The sequence below is a fragment of the Eumetopias jubatus genome, unplaced genomic scaffold (assembly GCF_037043125.1).
Source record: "Eumetopias jubatus isolate StellerSeaLion01/CBP00866 unplaced genomic scaffold, mEumJub1_p1.0 scaffold_8, whole genome shotgun sequence".
In the NCBI taxonomy this organism is placed as follows: domain Eukaryota; kingdom Metazoa; phylum Chordata; class Mammalia; order Carnivora; family Otariidae; genus Eumetopias; species Eumetopias jubatus.
In genome coordinates, this window is record NW_028274814.1 from 84,369,785 (window position 1) to 84,389,833 (window position 20,049).

The 20,049-nt window shown below is 42.0% G+C and overlaps 1 pseudogene; it reads right to left on the bottom strand.

The window, feature by feature from the left end:
- Nucleotides 1-16,738: 16,738 nt before the first annotated feature.
- On the bottom strand, nucleotides 16,739-17,283 carry LOC114215104 (ubiquitin-conjugating enzyme E2 C-like; annotated as a pseudogene).
- Nucleotides 17,284-20,049: the final 2,766 nt, after the last annotated feature.

Sequence of the window (20,049 nt, forward strand, 5' to 3'; positions counted from 1 at the left end):
GCTCAGAATCTGATGTGGGGCTCCATCTCCCAGCCCTGAGATCATGACCTGAGCTGAAACCAAGAGTTCCACGCTCAACCGGCTGAGCCACCCATGCATCCCTAATCTGTGTATTTCTAATGGCACCTATCTCTAGCTAAACAATTAATACCAGTCACTGCCTTGGGACAGTTCTCCCTGCCAGGTAAGTTAACTCAGGAGACCAAACTATAAAACTAAGGATTGTTTTCAGCACAGGATTAGGACTGAAGTAGTAAATTGCCCGTTTCTACTCTAGGGACAATTTTGTCTAGGAAAGATCATTTCTGTATAAATTCTGTATAAATACAACATACCTCTTATGACTCTGTAAGTAGGCTACATTCCTACCAACCTTTCCCAAACCTCATTAAAATTTTTTAAAAATGCATTTACTGTGTTTGTACATGGAACATTTCTAGAAGGATCTCCAAGATTCCAGTGATTAAGGAGATAACAATGGTCGCCTCCAGGGGGGAAACCGGGTGACTGGAGAACAGGGGGAGGAAGATTTCTTTTCCAGTGCTGTTGCACTGGTTCCAGCCACTGTTCCCTCTCCCCTAGATTACAGCAGTGACCTCATGACTGGTCTTCTTGCCCCTACTATTACCCACCACTGTTCATTCACCACATAGCAACATTTATTTTATTGAAAAAATAAATCCCATCTGTCACTTCCCCACTTAAATCCTTCTGCAGTTAAAATAAAATCCCAACTCCTTCCTGTGGATACAAGCCTCTGCCTGATCTGGCTCTTGCCTTCTTCTCTGACCTCCTCCCCATTATTCTTTCTGCTCCAGCCACATGAGTCTCCTTTCTGTTCCTTAGGCACTCTGAGCTCATTCCTTTCTCAAGGCCTCAGATCAACACACAACTGGCTCCTTCTCATTCAAGGCTTGGTGCAAACATCACCTCAGAGAATCTTCCTCTGACCATTCTGCCTAAAGGAGCCCCTCCCCACACACACCAATGATCTCTTCCCAATACTTTGTTTTGTTTTCATCATGCCGTTTACTACTGAAGTTATTTCTTGAATTATCTGTTGAATGTCTACTCTTCCTAGAATGTAGGCTCCTTGAGGGTAAAGGCCTTGTCTCTCATTTTACCTCTGTTTTCTCAGCATTTAGAACAGTGCATGGTACTGAATGAATGAATGTGTGTATGAGGTCACGTAGGAAGGTCTCAGGTGGTGGACGGGTTGTATTACTGACTGTGGTTGCTGTAACAAATTACCACAGACTGAGTGGCTTAACACAACACAGGTTTATTATCTTATACTTCTAGACATCAGAAGTCTGAAATGGATCCTACAGGGCCAAAATCAAGATACCAGCAGAGCTGAGTTCTTTCTGGAGGCTCTAGGAGAGAATGCATTTCCTTCTCTTTTCCAGTTTCTAGAGGCTATCTGCATTCCTTGGCTTAGGGCCTCTTCCTTCATCTTCAAAGTCAGCAGCATAACATCAAATTTCCCTGACACTCATGCCTCCATTTTATAAGGACCCTTGTCATTTCATTGGGCCAACCCAGATAATGCAGGAAAATTTCCCCATCAAGATTCTTAACATAATCGCATCTACAAAGTTCCTTTTGCCATTTAACATAGCCACAGGTTCATGGATTAGGATTCGGACATCTTTAGGAGCCATTAATCTACCTACTACAGCCATAAACCTCTGCCCTGGAATCTATCCTGGTTATCTTAACTCAAGCACTACATCCATCCTGAAACCTTGTCAGACTCTGTCCCCTGCAGAAATCAATAACCAGCCCTCCGCTTGTGCCTGCATGGTACTCTCCTCCGAAACAGCACTTACCATACTTCAGAGAGGTTAATGAATCTACTTAGCTGCCGGCCCCTCCATTAGTGCTGTGAGCTTTTATTTTTTATTTATTTATTTATTTTTAAGATTTTATTTACTTGACAGAGAGAGACAGCGAGAGCAGGAACACAAGCAGGGGGAGTGGGAGAGGGAGAAGCAGGCTTCCCGCAGAGCAGGGAGCCTGATGCGGGGCTCCATCCCAGGACCCTGGGTTCATGACCCGAGCTGAAGGCAGACGCTTAACGACTGAGCCACCCAGGCGCCCCAGGGCTGTGAGCTTTTAGAGCAGAATCTACTGTTATTCACCTTCGCATCTTCAACACCCAAAATGCTGATAGATTCATTCAAAAAATATTTACTGAAGGCCCAGTATGCTCAAGGTACTGAGACTATAGTGCTAAACAAACAGACATGGTCTCTGCCCTCAAAGAGCTTGCAATCTATCTGGAAAGAGAGATAATTAAACTATCAATAACCATAAAAAGAGACCAATGATAGCGTAGGTGCAGTGGGAGAGCACAGGAGCATCTACTCTTTTTTTTTTTTAAAGATTTTATTTATTTGAGAGAGAGAGAATGAGAGATAGCACGAGAGGGAAGAGGGTCAGAGGGAGAAGCAGACTCCCTGCTGAGCAGGGAGCCCGATGTGGGACTCGATCCTGGGACTCCAGGATCATGACCTGAGCCGAAGGCAGTCGCTTAACCAACTGAGCCACCCAGGCGCCCAGGAGCATCTACTCTTATTTGGAGGTGCCAGAGAAGGCTTCTAATTAAAGTCCTGGTTGATGCCTGAGATGAGAAGGAATTAGCCACAAGTGAGATGTGAGGGAGGAGGTGGCAGCCCCCATGACCACGACTAAGGCAGCACCACTACCACTATCAGGCTCCCACACCATATGGTCACCCCAGTGGGCAGGTGCCCACAGAGCAGCCATACTCAAGTGATGCATTAGAAACGAGTGCTCCTTGGGTGCCTGCCTGGCTTGATTAGTGGAGCATGCGACTCTTGATTTTGAGGTTGTGAGTTCAAGCCCCACGTTGGGTGTGGAAATTGCTTAAAAATAAAATTTAAAAGAAAGAGAGAGAGAAAGAAGGGAAGGAAGGAAGGAAGGGAGGGAGGGAGGGAGGGAGGAAGGAGTGCTCATGTTCATATCTTGATTGTGTTCATTATATTCATTATCTTGATTGTGATGATGGTTTCAAATGCATATGTCAGAGCTTATACACTTACAATTTATTGTATGTCAGTTATACCTCAATAGGGCTGTTAAAAATAGTAATGAACTGGGGCACCTGGGTGACTTAGTTAAGTGTCTGCCTTCGGCTCAGGTCATGATCCTGGGGTCCTGGGATCAAGTCCTGCATTGGGCTCCCTGCTCGGCGGGGGGCCTGTTTCTCCTGCCTGCCACTCTACTTATGCTCTCTCTCTGACAAATAAATAAATAAAATCTTTAAAAAATTAAAATAAATCATTATTAATGATAAATAAATAAGGACGCCTGGGTGGCTCAGTCAGTTAAGCATCTGCCTTCAGTTCAGGTCATGATCCTACAGTCCCGGGATCAAGCCCCACATTGGGCTCCTTGTTCAGCCAGAAGCATGCTCTCCCTCTCCCTCTGCCCTCCCCCTGTTCGTGCTCTCTCTCTCTCTCAAATAAATAAATAAAATCTTAAAAAAATAAATAAATAAAAGTTAAAAAACAAAAATAAATCATTATCAAGTAGAGTTTATCCCAGAAATGCAAAAATGATTCAGTAACAGAAAATCTAAAAATGTAATTTATCACATTAATAGATTCAATGAGAAAATCATAGGATTATCAAGGAGAGACCCCTCCACCCCCCCCCAAAAAAAGCTTTTGGTAAAGTTCAATGTTATTTATAATAATTCTATATTTTTTTCTTTTTTTAGAGAGGGAGAAAAAAGAGAGTGTGTGTGCACCCACGCACAAGCCAGGAAGTGGGGTGGAGGAGGGGGGAGGGACAGAGGTAGAGAGGATCTGAAGCAGGCTCCAGGCCCATTGCCAAGCCCAATGCCAAGCTTGATCTCAAGACACTGAGATCATGACCCTAGCAGAAATCAAGTGTCAAATGCTTAACCAACTGAACCACCCAGGTGCTCCTGACCTTTCGATTTCTTAACCACCTTGTCCTCCATGATCTTTCCTCACTCCACCAGTTGTAACTTAAATCTTGACATCACCAAAAAACTTTCGATGGTTACGCGTCTGCCTTCGGCTCAGGTCATGACCCCAGAGTCCTGGAATCGAGTTCCGCATGGGGCTCCCTGCTAGGAGGGGAGCCTGCTTCTTTCTCTCTCTGCCTCTGCCTCTCTCTCTTTCTCTCTCTCTCTCTCTCTCTCTGACTCTCATGAATAAATAAATAAAACATTAAAAAAAAACCTTTCATCTTAGAAATCTCAAACCCTGGGGCACCTGGATGGCTCAGTCTGTTAAGTGTTTGCCTTCAGCTCGGGTCGGGATAGAGCCCCAGGTGGGGCTCCCTGCTCAGCTAGGAGCCTGTTTCTCCCTATCCCTCTGTCCTTCCCCCCTGCTCGTGCTGTCTCTCTCTCTCTCAAATGAATAAATAAAATCTTAAAAAAAAAAAAATGCGGGACGTCTGGGTGGCTCAGTCATTAAGCGTCTGCCTTCAGCTCAGGTCATGAGGTCCTGGGATCGAGCCCCGCATCGGGCTCCCTGCTCCGAAGGAGTCTGCTTCTCCTTCTCCCACTCCTCCTGCTTGTGTTCACTCTCTCGCTGTGTCTCTCTCTGTCAAATAAGTAAACAAAATCTTAAAAAAAAAAAAAAGAAAGAAATCTCAAACCCAGTTCTCCAATGAACATCTTACCTTCCAGTTTACTTGCTCAATCAGGCCCACCTCAATAGTTTGTCTCCCTTACAGTCATCTCCAGTCCGTGGGGTCCTACAATTTCCCCAACATCCAACAGTCTCCACCACTTCTCCAAGAATCGCAGTTGTTTTAATGAGAAACAGTAATTAAAGAGTGCCTTGCCCTAGGGACACTTATTACTGTTGTGTTGGTCCCTGTTCCTAGGTCTTTCCAGTGGACAAAACTATGTATATATAGTGTTCATACTGATACTTCTTTTTTTTTTTTTTTTAAGATTTTATTTGGGCGCCTGGGTGGCTGAGTTGGTTAAGCGACTGCCTTCGGCTCAGGTCATGATCCTGGAGTCCTGGGATCGAGTCCCACATCGGGCTCCCTGCTCAGCAGGGGGTCTGCTTCTCCCTCTGACCCTCTTCCCTCTCGTGCTCTCTGTCTCTCATTCTCTCTCTCACAAATAAATAAATAAAATCTTTAAAAATAAATAAATAAAGATTTTATTTATTTATTTGACAGAGACGTAGCGAGAGAGGAAACACAAGCAGGGGGAGTGGGAGAGGGAGAAGCAGGCTTCCTGCCAAGCAGGGAGCCCAGTGCTGGGCTCGATCCCAGGACCCTGGGATCATGACCTGAGCCGAAGGCAGACGCTTAACGACTGAGCCACCCAGGCGCCCCCATACTGATACTTATTCAAATTTGGAACTATAGAACTACAGAAAATCTGTACTTTCTTTCTTCCATCAAAAATCATGGTTCTTGGGGCACCTGGCTAACTCAGTGGGTAGAGCACACAACTCTTGATCTCCAGGGCATAAGTTTGAGCCCAACATTGGTTGTAGAGTTTACTTAAAGGAAAAAAAAAAATCATGGGTTTTTTTTGGGGGGGGAAGAGGTGGCAGGGGGAAGAATCTTCACTGAGCTCCCAAGGAGAGGCTCTTGAACCTGCCCCACCCTGGCCCCCAGCACACACCTGGTTGGGCCCAATTCCTCCATGGTCAAGGTGATCCTCATCTTCAACAACCACAGGAAGCCGTGGCTTTCCAAGTTCTACAGACCTATAGTGAAGACACAAAAGAGCAAGTCATTAAGGAGATGTTCCATTTGGTATCTAAGAGAGATGAAAAATTTCCTAGAAGGAGAATTGTTAACTGGAGGATCTGACAACAAATTATAGACATTATGCAACATTATATATATATATTTATATATAGGATTTTTTTTTAAATTCAATTAACTAACATATAGTATATTATTAGTTTCAGAGGTAGAGTTCAGTGATTCATGAGTTTTATATAATACCCAGTGCTCATTACATCACATGCCCTCCTTAATACCCATCACCCAGTTACCCCATCCCTCCATCCCCCCTCCCCTCTGGTAACCCTCAGTTTGTTTCCTATGATTAAGAGTCTCTGTGGTTTGTCTCTCTCTCTGGTTATGACTTATTTTATTTTTTCCCCTCTCCCCCTATGATCCTCTGTTTTGTTTCTTAAATTCCACATATCAGTGAGATCATATGATAATTGTCTTTCTCTGATTGACTCATTTCGCTTAGCATAATACCCTCTAGTTCCATCCATGTTGTTGCAAATGGCGAGATTTCATATTTTTTTGATGGCTGAGTAATATTCCATTGTATATAACTACCACATCTTCTTTATCTATTCATCTATCAATGGACATCTGGGCTCTTTCCATAGTTTGGCTATTGTGGACATTGCTGCTATAAATATTGGGGTGCAGGTGCCCCTTTGGATCACTACATTCATATCTTTGGGGTAAATACCCAGTAGTGCAATTGCTGGGTTGTAGGGTAGCTCTATTTTCAACTTTTTGAGGAACCTCCATACTTTTTTCCAGAGTGGCTGCACCAGCTTGCATTCCCACCAACAGTGTAAGAGGGTTCCCCTTACTCCACATCCTCGCCAACATCTGTCATTTCCTGACTTGTTAATTTTAGCCATTCTGACTGGTGTGAGGTGGTATCTCATTGTGGTTTTGATTGGTATTTCCCTGACACCGAGTGATATGGATAATTTTTTTCATGTGTCTGTTGGCCATGTGGATGTCTTCTTTGGAGAAGTATCTGTTCTTGTCTTCTGCCCGTTTCTTTTTTTTTTTTTTTAAGATTTTATTTATTTATTTGACAGAGAGAGAGATAGTGAGAGAGGGAACACAAGCAGGGGAAGTGCGAGAGGGAGAAGCAGGCTTCCCGCCGGAGCAGGGAGCCCGATGTGGGGCTCGATCCCAGAACCCTGGGATCATGACCTGAGCCGAAGGCAGACGCTTAACGACTGAGCCACCCAGGTGCCCCTTCTGCCTATTTCTTGATTGGATTATTTGTTCTTTGGGTGTTGAGTCTGATAAGTTCTTTACAGATTTTAGATACTAGCCCTTTATCTGAAACATCATTTGCAAATATCTTCTCCCATTCTGTCGGTTGTCTTTTGGTTTTGTCGACTGTTTCCTTTGCTGTGCAAAAGGTTTTTATCTTGATGAAGTCCCAATAGTTCATTTTTGCCTTTGTTTCCCTTGCCCTTGGAGACGTGTCTAGCAAGAAGTTGCTGCAGCCGAGGTCAAAGAGGTTGCTGCCTGTGTTCCTTCTAGGATTTTGATGGAGTCCTGTCTCACATTTAGGTCTTTCATCCATTTTGAGTCTATTTTTGTGTATGGTGTAAGGAAATGGTCCAGTTTCATTCTTCTGCTTGTGGCTGTCCCATTTTTCCCAACACCATTTGTTGAAGAGACTGTCTTTTTTCCATTGGCAATTCTTTCCTGCTTTGTTTAAGATTAATTGACCATAGGGACACCTGGGTGGCTCAGTCGGTTAAGCGTCTGCCTTCAGCTCAGGTCATGATTCCAGGGTCCTGGGATCGAGTCCCACATCGGGCTTCTTGCTCAGCAAGGGGCCTGCTTCTCCCTCTGCCTGCCTCTGTCTCTCTGATAAATAAATACAATCTTAAAAAAAATATTTTAAAAAGATTAGTTGACCATACAGTTCAGGGTCCATTTCTGGGCTCTCTATTCTGTTCCATTGATCTATGTGTCTGTTTTTATGCCGGTACCATACTGTCTTGATCATTACAGCTTTGTAATAGAGCTTGAAGTCCGGAATTGTGATACCACCAGCTTTGCTTTTCTTTTTCAACATTCCTCTGGCTATTTGGGGTCTTTTCTGGTTCCATACAAATTTTAGGATTATTTGTTCGAGCTCTATGAAAAAAGTAGATGGCATTTTGATAGGGATTGCATTGAATGTGTAGATTGCTCTAGGTAGCATAGATGTTGTAACAATATTTGTTCTTCCAATCCATGAGCATGGAATGTTTTTCCATTTCTTTGTGTCTTCCTCAATTTCTTTCATGAGTGTTCTACAGTTTTCTGAGTAGAGATCCTTTGCCTCTTTGGTTAGGTTTATTCCTAGGTATCTTATGGTTTTGGGTGCGATTGTAAATGGGATTGGCTCTTTAATTTCTCTTTCTTCTGTCACGTTGTTAGTGTATGGAAATGCAACTGATTTCTGTGCATTGATTTTATATTCTGCCACTTTGCTAAATTCCTGTATGAGTTCTAACAGTTTTGGGGTGGAGTCTTTTGGGTTTTCCACATAGACTATCATGTCGTCTGCAAAAAGTGGGAGTTTGACTTCTTCTTTGCTGATTCAGATGCCTTTTATTTCTTTTTGTTGTCTGATTGCTAAGGTTAGGACTTCTCGTACTATGCTGAACAGCAGTGGTGATAGTGGACATCCCTGCTGTGTTCCTGACCTTAGGGGAAAAGCTCTCAGTTTTTCCCCATTGAGAATGCTATTCACTGTGGGCTTTTCATATATGGCTTTTATGATACTGAAGTATGTTCCCTCTATCCCTACACTGTGAAGAGTTTTCATCAAGAAAGGATGCTGTAGGGATGCCTGGGCAGCTCATTCGGTTAAGCAGCTGCCTTTGGCTCAGGTCATGACCCCAGGGTCCCGGGATCGAGTCCCACATCTGGCTCCTTGCTCAGCAGGTAGCCTGCTTCTCCTGCTGCCTCTGTCTGCTGCTCCCCCTGCTTATGCTCTCTCTCTCTGTCTCTCTGACAAATAAATAAATAAAATCTTTAAAAAAAAAAGTATGCTGTATGGTGTCAAATGCTTTTTCTGAATGTATTGAGAGGATCATATGGTTCTTGTCCTTTCTTTTATTTATGTAGTGTAGCACATTGATTGATTTGTGGATGTTGAACCACCTTACAGCCCAGGAATAAATCCCACTTGGTCGTAGTGAATAATCCTTTTAATGTACTGTTGGATCCTATTGGCTAGTATTTTGGTGAAAATTTTTGCATCCATGTTCATCAGGGATATTGGTCTGTAATTCTCCTTTTTGTGGGGTCTTTGGTTTTAGGATAAAGGCAATGCTGGCCTCATAGAAAGAGTTTGGAAGTTTTCCTTCCATTTCTATTTTTGGAAACAGTTTCAGAAGAATAGGTATTAATTCTTCTTTAAATGTTTGGTAGAATTCCCCTGGGAAGCCATCCAGCCTTGGGCTCTTGTTTGTTGGGAGATTTTCTTTCTTTCTTTTTTTTTTTTTTAAGATTTTATTTATTTATTTGTCAGAGAGAGAGAGCACAAGCAGGGGGAGCGGCAGGCAGAGGGAGAAGCAGGCTCACTTTTGAGCAAGGAGCCTGATGTGGGACTTGATCCCAGGACCCTGGGATCATGACCTGAGCTGAAGGTAGATGCTTAACCTACTGAGCCACCCAGGCATCCCTGTTGGGAGATTTTTGATTAATGCTTCAATTTCCTTGCTGGTTATGGATCTGTTCAGGTTTTCTATTTCTTCCTGTTTCGGTTTTGGTAGTTTATACGTCTCTAGGAATGCATCCATTTCTTCCAGATTGCCTAATTTGTTTGCATATAGTTGCTCATAATATGTTCTTATAATTGTTTGTATTTCTTCAGTGTTGGTTGTGATTTCTCCTCTTTCATTTATGATTTTATTTATTTGGGTCCTTTCTCTTTTCTTTTTGATAAGTCTGGCCAAGTGTTTATCAATCTTATTAATTCTTTCAAAGAACCAGCTCCTAGTTTCATGATCTGTTCTACTGTTCTTTTGGTTTCTATTTCATTGATTTCTGCTCTAATCTTTATTATTTCTCTTCTCCTGCTGGGTTTAGGCTTTTCTCCAGCTCCTTTAGGTGTAAGGTTAGTTTGTGTTTTTGAGACCTTTCTTGTTTCTTGAGAAAGGCTTGTACTGCTATATACTTCCTTCTTAGGACCACCTTTGCTCCATCCAAAGATTTTGGACAGTTATGTTTTCATTTTCATTTATTTCCATGGATTTTTAAAATTCTTCTTTAATTTCCTGGTTGACCCATTCATTCTTTAGTAGGATGCTCTTTAGCCTCCATGCAATATTATATTTTGTCTTCTGTGTGGACTCTTCAGAAAGTGAACTTAGCATTTTAGATCCAATTCAAGTATTTGTGGAAACATTAGACAAGTGTTTTGAAAATGTCTGTGAACTGGATTTAATTTTCCATGTAGACAAGGTTCACAGTATTCTTGCAGAGATGATGATGGGGAATGGTATTGGAGATCCCATGAATGGGATTGTTACACAAATTGATGCATAAAATAAACTGGAAAAATCTGAGGCTATTTATTTATTTATTTATTAGATTTTATTTATTCATTCGAGACACAGAGATACAGAGAGAGAGAACATGAGCAGGGGGAGAAGCAGAGGGAGAGGGAGAGCAGGCCCCCCACGGAGCAGGGAGCCTGACGCGGGGCTCGATCCCAGGACCCTGGGATCATGACCTGAGCTGAAGGCAGATGCTTAACCATCTGAGCCACCCAGGTGCCCCTCTGAGGCTATTTAGTGAGAGCTCCAGCCCATGCTATATCATCTGTAAAGACTATGGATCTTCCTTAAAAAAAAAAAGAATATGAATCTTCCTGAGATCCCAAGAAAAATTGACATTGGCAACATCAGTATAAAAGTGCCAAACCCTGCTGTCTCTTATCTTTTTAAATTTATTTATTTGTATTTTATTTTTAAGTAATCTCCACACCCAATGTGAGACTCAAACCCATACAACCCCAAGATCAAGAGTTTCACACCCCACCAACTGAGTCAGCCAGGCACCCCAAACCTGCACTCTTATAAAAAATTAAAAAGGCCACTCCGAGGTAAAATCCAGGGGGAAAAGTCATCTAAGTTTACCATGCAGTTGTTTACCAAAAATACAGGAGGGGAGTCTTAACTTTTACTCTTGGATTTAAGTCAAGGTACTGTATAGCATGTGTGTAAAATCAATAGGCAAGTTCAGTATTGCTTTTCTTGCTCAATGATTTTGAAGTAATTGAGTAGTTCCAGTGTGATATTGCTCTTTCTTTTCTGAACTGCATTCCTATGCCACCTAGGGCATGCCTCTATGTATTGGCCTCTACAATATTTCAAAAAGTGCTTGATACATTTCTTTAAATTATGTACAATCTAAAATGTTGGTGTTTTGTATAGATCACAAATGTAGCATTCCATAATTCTTTCTGTTATTTGTCACAATTGTTAATTATTTATTTATTTTTACAGATTTTATTTATTTATTTGAGAGAGAGCACAAGCAGGGGGAGGGGCAGAGGAAGAAGCAGGCTTCCCGCTGAGCAGAGAGCCTGACGTAGGGCTGGATCCCAGGACCCTGGGATTATGACCTGACCTGAAGGCAAACGCTTAACCAACTGAACCACCCAGGCATCCCTGTCACATATACATATGTATTGCATGAAAACATGACCTTTTTCTCTTAATTTAAGTAAACTCCAAGGTAACTGCACTTCTAAAAAAGAAAAAAAAATTAGGGCACCTGGTGGCTCAGTCGGTTAAGCATCTGGCTCTTGGTTTCAGCTAGGGTCACGATCTCAGGGTTGTGGGATCAAGTCCTGAGTCAGGCTCTGCGCTCAGCAGGGAGTCTACTTAAGATTCTCTCCGTCCCCCTCTGCCAGTCCCCCTGCTGGCACTCTTTCTCTCTCTAAAATAAATAAATTAATTAAATCTTTCAAAAGAAATTAAATTTAAAAAGTAAAAAAAATCATGGTTCCCAAGGGCATGAAGGGGAGAATTAGCATATTTCATAGTTACTTATTTGCTTTATCCCACATTACACATTAAATAGTCTCAGAATAACTAGTAATACTACCTCCACCAATTATAGAAACAGATGCATTGTGGGTTTTTTTTGTTTTTGCAAATACTATCCTCATTCTCGTCCCATTTTTTTAAAGAATTTATTTATTTATTTATTAGAGAGCAAGCGAGAGAGAAACAGCATGAGAGGGGAGAGGGTCAGAAGGAGAAGCAGGCTCCCCGCTGAGCCGAGAGCCTGATGAGGGACTTGATCCCAGGACCCCGGGATCATGACCTGAGCTGAAGGCACATGCTTAACGACTGAGCCACCCAGGTGCCCTGAGAGAGAGCTTTTTATGTGTTTGCTGCTTCTTAGTTGCCTTTAGTCCAAAATAATTTCATGTCAAAGAGGCATATTTTGGGGTGACATTCTGGTTTTCTTCACTGTCTTTTGGCTATTATGAATAATGCTGCTATAAACATTCATGTACAAGCTTTTTTGGAGATACATGTTTTCATTTCTCTTGGGTATATAATCAGGAACAGAATTGCTGAGTCATTTTATTTACTCTTTATTTCCATTAATGGACATAGTCTTCAGGATGTGCTGAGTGGTAGTCCCACCTATAATCTGATATTCAATCCTGGGCTACACACATTGACAACTGGGCCATGTCCAGCTAAAAGAGGCCAGTGCAATAGAGACTTGAAGTCACTTGAAGAATAAGGGGAAGAATAAGGGGAGGATGTGGAGACATTTAGCAGGAGAAAGGAAAACTAAAGGGGAAAAGAGAGACATATTCAAAGATCTGAAGGGTTGTTATATAGAAGGGGGATCAATCAGAGGGTAGAACTAAGCGTACTTGGTAGAAGTTTCAGAGAGACATAATTGGTCTGAAGATTTTCCTTCCTTCCTTCCTTGCTTCCTTCCTTCCTCCCTCCCTTCCTTCCTTCCTTCCCTTCTTCCCTCCTTCCTCTCTCCCTCCCTCCCTCCTTCCTTTCCAATTATTTTATGTTTTGACTACATAAAACATGAATAAAACATAAAAAGTACAAAATATGTACAGTGATATCTTGCATTCAGTTCCCCTTCATATAGCATATCCTTTGAGATATAGAAACAGATTTTTAAATTTTTTTAAGGATTTTATTTTTAAGTAATCTTTACACACGATGTGGAGCTGGAACTCATATCCCCAAGATCAAGAGTCACACGCTGTTCCATCTGAGCCAGCCAGGCACCCCAGATTTTCTAATTTTACAAGAAGAAATTTAGTATGCTTTAAAAGAGAGTAAAAACATTTCTAACTAAAAAAAAAAAAAAAATTATCTTACAGTGGCCAAACCTATAATGACTGTCTCAGGCATTCCCTATCCTGGAGATATTCAGGAGAAATACAAAAATGATCATCTATTAATCTTATGGGGTATTTTTCTCTTGCAATTTATTTATTGAAGAAGCTAGATTGTTATCCTAGAGAATTTCCCACATTCTGGATTTTACTGATAGAATTTTCTGCATTCTGGATTTTGCTGTGTGGTGTCTTTCCTTTGTTTTATGAATTTCTTGCAAATTGGTATTGGATTGACAGGCTAAGATTCAGATTTGATTATTTTAGTTAGCCTACCTCATAGATGGTGATGAGTTTCTTACATCAGGAGCCATATAATATCTGGTTATCTCTTTTTGTGATGTTAGCAACTATTGTTGCTCAAAATGCTGGTATTCTCATTGTATGATTCCTTCTTCATTTATTAGCTGCCATACTTTTTTTTTAAGATTTTATTTATTTATTTATTTTTTTAAAAAGATTTTATTTATTTCTTTGAGAGAGAATGAGAGAGAGAGTGAGCACATGAGAGGGGATAGGGTCAGAGGGAGAAGCAGACTCCCCGCTGAGCAGGGAGCCCGATGCGGGACTCGATCCCGGGACTCCAGGATCATGACCTGAGCCGAAGGCAGTCGCTTAACCAACTGAGCCACCCAGGCGCCCCAGATTTTATTTATTTATTTGAGAAAGAGAGAATGAGAGATAGAGAGCACGAGATGGGGGGAGGGTCAGAGGGAGAAGCAGACTCCCTGCTGAGCAGGGAGCCCGATGTGGGACTCGATCCCGGGACTCCAGGATCATGACCTGAGCCGAAGGTAGTCGCTTAACCAACTGAGCCACCCAGGTGCCCTGCCATACTTTTTTTTAAAGATTAATTTAATTTATTTATTTGAGAGAGAGTGGGGTGGGGAGGGGCAAAAAGAGAGAATCGTCAAGCAGACTTCCTGCAGACTGCAGAGCCTGATGCGGGGCTCAATCTCACAATCTATGAGATCATGACCTGAGCAAAAACTAAGAGTTGGACGCTTAACTGACTGAGCCACCGAGGCGCCCCAGCTGTCATACTTTTATAATGAAGAACTTCCCCTCAAACTAGTAGTTGGCAAGGCAAGATAAATTTTTGTTACTTTATCCAGCGTTTTCAAAATAATGGGTTGGTTCCCTATCATCTTACAATGACTAACTAGTAATTTTTTTTAAAGTAACATTATGAATTCATGGATTTAAATCTATTTAATGTGTTCCATTGTGGTTATTATCCCTGTTAAATTGGGATGGTTACATTGGGAGCCTCTTCAGTTTGGCTCTTGGGTTCTTTTGATAAAAACTTAGTAGTCTTTGATAGTTTCTCCCATTCTCTCTTCAACCCACTATGAATCAAGTATAATCCCCACCATGTGAGAGAAGTTGGTCTTGTTCAGGTCATCAAAAACCTCCTTATGTGATCAAATCCTTGGTCAATTCTCAATCTTCATCTTTCTTGCCCTCCCAGCAGTATTTGTGCCTGTTTATTAAGTCTTTCTTTGCTTGTCTTCTGAGACACTCTTCTTTTCTGGTTTTCCTCCTACTTCACTGAACATGGGCTGTCTGTCCTCTTTGCTGGATCTTCCCCTCTTCCTAACTTAGGGGGTGAGAGTAGATACTAAAAGAGTTCAAGGACCAAACTCTAGAATCCTCCACCATTTACAGGTCAAAAAGAAGAAGATATAGCAAAGGAAGAGCAAATTAAACCAAAAGCTAGCAGAAGTAAGGAAATAATAAATATTAGAGCAGAGATAGAGAATAGAAAAATCATAAAGAGAATAAATGAAACCTGAAGTTGGTTCTCTGAAAACAACAAAACTAACAAACCTTAGTTCGTCTAAGAAAAAGAGAGACACAAATAACTAAAATCAGAAGTAAAAGTGGAGACATTACTACCAAACTTACAGAAATGAAAAGGACTGTGAGAGAATACTATGAACAAGTGTACACCAACAAATTAGATTATCTACATGAAATGGGCAAATCCCTAGAAAGACAGGAATTACTAAAACCGAGTCAAACAGAGGGGCGCCTGGGTGGCTCACTTGGTTGGACGACTGCCTTCGGCTCAGGTAATGATCCTGGAGTCCCGGGATCGAGTCCCGTATCGGGCTCCCTGCTCGGCGGGGAGTCTGCTTCTCCGTCGGACCTTCCCCCCCTCATGCTCTCTCTCTATCTAATTCTCTCTCTCAAATAAATAAATAAAATCTTAAAAAAAAAACCGAGTCAAGCAGAAATAAAAAATCTGAACAGACCTATAACAAGCAAAGATAATGAATCAGTAACCAGAACCTCCCAACAACAACAAAAAAATGTCCAGGACCAGATGGCTTCACTGGTGAATTCTACCAAACATATTTTTTTAAAGATTTTATTTATTTATTTGAGAGAGAGAGAGAGCACAAGCAAGGGGAGTGGCAGAGGGAGAAGGAGAAGCAGGCTCCCCACTGAGCAGGGAGCCAGACGTGGGGCTCAATCCCTGGACTCTGGGATCATGACCCGAGCCGAAGGCACACACTTAACCAACTGAGCCACCCAGGCGCCCCTGAATTCTACCAAACATTTAAAGAATTAATACCAATCCTTTCAAACTCTTAAAAAAGAAAATAAAGGAGGAGGAGGAATGTGCTAACTCATTCCATGAGACAAACATTACCCTGACACAAAAGTCAGAAAAAGACATCACAAGAAAAAATAATTATAATTCAGTGTCATTCAGTTCATTTATAATACTACGCAACCATCACCTCTATCTAGTTCTTTTCTTTTCTTAAGATTTTATTTATTTGATAGAGAGAGACACAGTGAGAGAGGGAACACAAGCAGGGGGAGTGGGAGAGGGAGAGGCAGGCTTCCCGCAGAGCAGGGAGCCCGATGCGGGGCTCGATCCCAGGACGCTGGGACCATGACCTGAGCCGAAGGCAGCTGCTTAACGACTGAGCCACCCAGGTGCCCCCTTCTATCTAGTTCTAAATCATTGTCATCACCCCATAATAAAACCCCATATTCATTAAGCAATCACTCCCTTTATCCCCCTATCTCCAGCCCCTGGCAACGACCAATCTTTCATTTTTATGGATTTACATATTCTGGATAATTTATACAGATGGAATCATACAATATGTGATCATGCGTGTCTGGCTTTCTTTCACTTAATATGTTTTCAAGGTTTATTCACATTGTAGGATGTAACAGTTGTTTATTTTCTTTCTTTTTTTTTTAAACCCAATGTATTTATTTAATATATTCATCACAAGGGCTCAACCAGAGACTTAATTTAAAAAAACAGAAACAAAACAAAAATGACACCACAGCTTAAGATACAGAGTCCTAGGGCGCCTGGGTGGCTCAGATGGTTAAGCGTCTGCCTTCGGCTCAGGTCATGATCCTGGAGTCCTGGGATCGAGTCCCGCGTCGGGATCCCTGCTCCTTGGGAGCCTGCTTCTCCCTCTGCCTCTCTCTCTCTGTCTCTCATGAATAAATAAATAAAATCTTAAAAAAAAAAAAAAAAGATACAGAGTCCTAGACAGAAATGAAGAGAAAGACTATCTAAGGAGAAAATAAAAAGACAACACAAAGAGAGAGGCTGGACAGTCAGGGATCGTGGCTGGAGACCTGCTTCGAGTAGGTCTCTTGCAGATACTTCTTAAAGGCTGTGGGGTTTTTCCAGAGCTCGGCAGCATGCGTGTTCAAAGGACTATCAATGTTTGGTTCTCCTAGCGGGCTCTGGATGGACAGCAGGATGGTCCTGACATCATACAGGGCAGACCACTTGTCCTTCAGGATGTCCAGGCAGATGTTTCCCTGGGTGTCCACGTTGAGGTGGTAGCAGGGTGTGAGGAACTTCACCGTGGGCGCGTTGTAAGGGTAGCCGCTGGGGAACTCCAGCGAGAGCTTATACCTCAGGTCTTCATAAACTTTGCCTGCTGCCCCATGGATGGTCGCCACCCATTTGAAAAGGTTGTTGGATTCAGGGAAGGCAGAGATGCCTTTGTCACCAGACATCATGAGAATCATCAGCTCCTGCTGTAGCCTTTTGCCCACGGGGCCCTGGGGCCCCCGGGGCCCCCGCTGGGCTGGGCTCCTTTGCAGACGGCGGCGACGCTGGCGGCAGCTGGGTCGCGGTTCTGGGAGGCCATCCCGGGCGATGCGGGGAGGGAGACAGGAACTCGGAGAGCACGACTGCAACTGCCTAACAATTGTTTATTTTCTAAGACAGGAGAAAACTTCCAATATTTTACCATTAGATGTGTGTGGTGTTTGCTGCAGGTTTCTGGTAGATACCCTCTGTCAAAAATTTTTAAAGTCTTCCCTATCTCTAGTTTGCTAATAAGTTTTTAGCCATCAGTGGGTGTTGAATTTTATCAAATACTTTTTCTGCAACTATAGAGAGGATTACATGGCTTTTCTCTCTTATTCTGTTAATGTGGTAAATTACATTGTTTGGTTTTCCAATGTTAAATCACACTGGAATTACTAAAGTCAAGCTGATTTTAATGTTTCTTAATGTCTTTTAACACATTGATAGATTCTAGTTGCTATTTTGTGTGGGATTTTCACATCAAAGTTAATGAGAGAGGGGCCTGTACTTGTTCTACTTTATAATTTAAATTTATATTTAAATTATATATAATTTAAAATTTTTTCAGGTTATATTGTCTCAAAATGAATTGGAAATTTTCTTTTTCTCTATTATCTAGAAAAAAATTTTTTTAAAGATTTTATTTATTTGACAGAGAGAGACACAGCGAGAGAGGGAACACAAGCAGGGGGAGTGGGAGAGGGAGAAGCAGGCTTCCCGCGGAGCAGGGAGCCTGATGTGGGGCTTGATCCCAGGACCCTGGGATCATAACGACTGAGCCACCCAGGTGCCCCTAGAAAAAATTTTTGTAAGATTGGTGTTATTTCTTCCCTAAATGTTTGGAATAATTCACTAATACATCCATCTAGGTTTACAATTTTCTCTGTGGGAAAGCTTTTAAATTACATATTCAGTTTACTTAATAGATATAGGACCACTCAGAGTTTCCTATTACTTCTTTGATCAGTTTAAGTAAGTTTTGTTTTCCTAAGAAGGTATCTGTTTCAAGTAAATTTTAAAAATTTTATTTATTTTTTTAAAGATTTTATTTTTAAGTAGGCGCACCTGGCTGGTTCAATCGATAGAGCATGCGACTCTTGATCTCAGCATTGTGAATTTGAGCTCCGCCTTGGGTGTAGAGATTACTTAAAAATAAAATCTTTTTTTGTTCTAAGTTTTTATTTTTAGAACATAAACCTTCTAGAAAACATGGAGTTGTTCCTTTGGCCACAGACATGTGAATCGAAAAGTAATATGATATTGTAGACATCAAGGAAATGGGCACTATTCAAAAATGAATGCCCCAAGGGGCGCCTGGGTGTCTCAGTCAGTTGAACGTCTGCTTTTCGGCTCAGGTCATGATCCCAGCGTCCTGGGATTGATTCCCGCAGCAAGCTCCCTGCTTGGCGGGGAGTCTGCTTCTTCCTCTCCCTCTGCTCCTCCTCTCCCCCCCCCACCCCGCTTGTGCTCTCTCTCTCTCTCTCTCTGTCAAATAAATAAATAAAATCTTAAAAAAAAAAAGGGAGGAGTCTACAATGTTACCCAGCATGCTCTGCATTGTTATAAACAAACAAATTAAGGACAAGATTCTAGTCAAGATCAAGAGATTAATATACATATTGAGCATAATAAGCACTCTGAGAGCTGAGACAGTTTCTTGAAATGTGTGAAGGAAAATGATCAAGAAAGAAGCCAATGAGAAAGGTACTTGGGAAGCACCAGCCTGTTCTACCCAGAGAAGCATACTTGGTGAGAACCAGTGGAAAGGAGACTGAGCTGCTGGAACCCATTCCTTATGAATTCATGACAGGTTGTAAAAAGAATAAAAGTCTACTGGACTGTGGAAAAAAAAAAGAATGCCAAAGTAGTAGTCCCCATCATTTATTCATTTAATTCACCAATCTGGTCCCTGCAAAAACCAGATACTGGAGGGTGTGTGTGAACTACTGCAGGTTTCTGGTAGATACTCAGCCAAGTAGTAGCCCTAATCGCGGCTGCTTTGCTATATGTGGTGTCATTGCCAGTGCAGATTAACAGGGGCCTAGTACGTGGTATGCAACCCTTGATCTGGCAAATGCATTCTTTTCCATTCCTATCAGAAAGAAGAAAAGAAACAGTTTGCATTCACTTGTAAAAGGCAACAATGTACATTTATAGTCTTACCCCAGGGCTATGTTTACTCTTCTGCTCTCTGCCATTAAATGATCTGAAGAGAGCTAAGCAGCTAGACATCTCTCAGAGAATGCCAAATTGATCTGCTATATTGATAACATCATGCAACATGGACTGGTTGAGCAGGAAGTGGCAAGTATGTCACATGCCTTGGTAAAACACTTGCTCTACAGAGGGTGAGATAGTCACCTTTTTCTTTTTTTTTTAAAGATTTTATTTACTTATTTGATAGACAGAGACAGCGAGAGAGGGAACACAAGCAGAGGGAGTGGGAGAGGGAGAAGCAGGCCTCCCGCTGAGCAGGGAGCCCGATGCGGGGCTCGATCCCAGGACCCTGGGACCACGACCTGAGCCGAAGGCAGACACTTAACGACTGAGCCACCCAGGCGCCCCGTTAGTCACCTTTTTTCAGAGTTCCCTTCAGAATTAGTTGAAGCCTTGCGACTGCTCAGCAGTCAACTTCTCCTTCTGTCCAATCTTGCTTCCTTTCTTTCCTTTAAGGGTTGATCCTACGAGCACTCACTAATAAACTGCCTGTACTCTATTCTCCATCTTAGAAATGGCTTCCCTAGAAACTCAATCTGTGATCAAGGGAAAAGCTTTGCCAGTCAAAAATAAATAAATAAACTAAAAGTAAATTGGGGTTTTAATA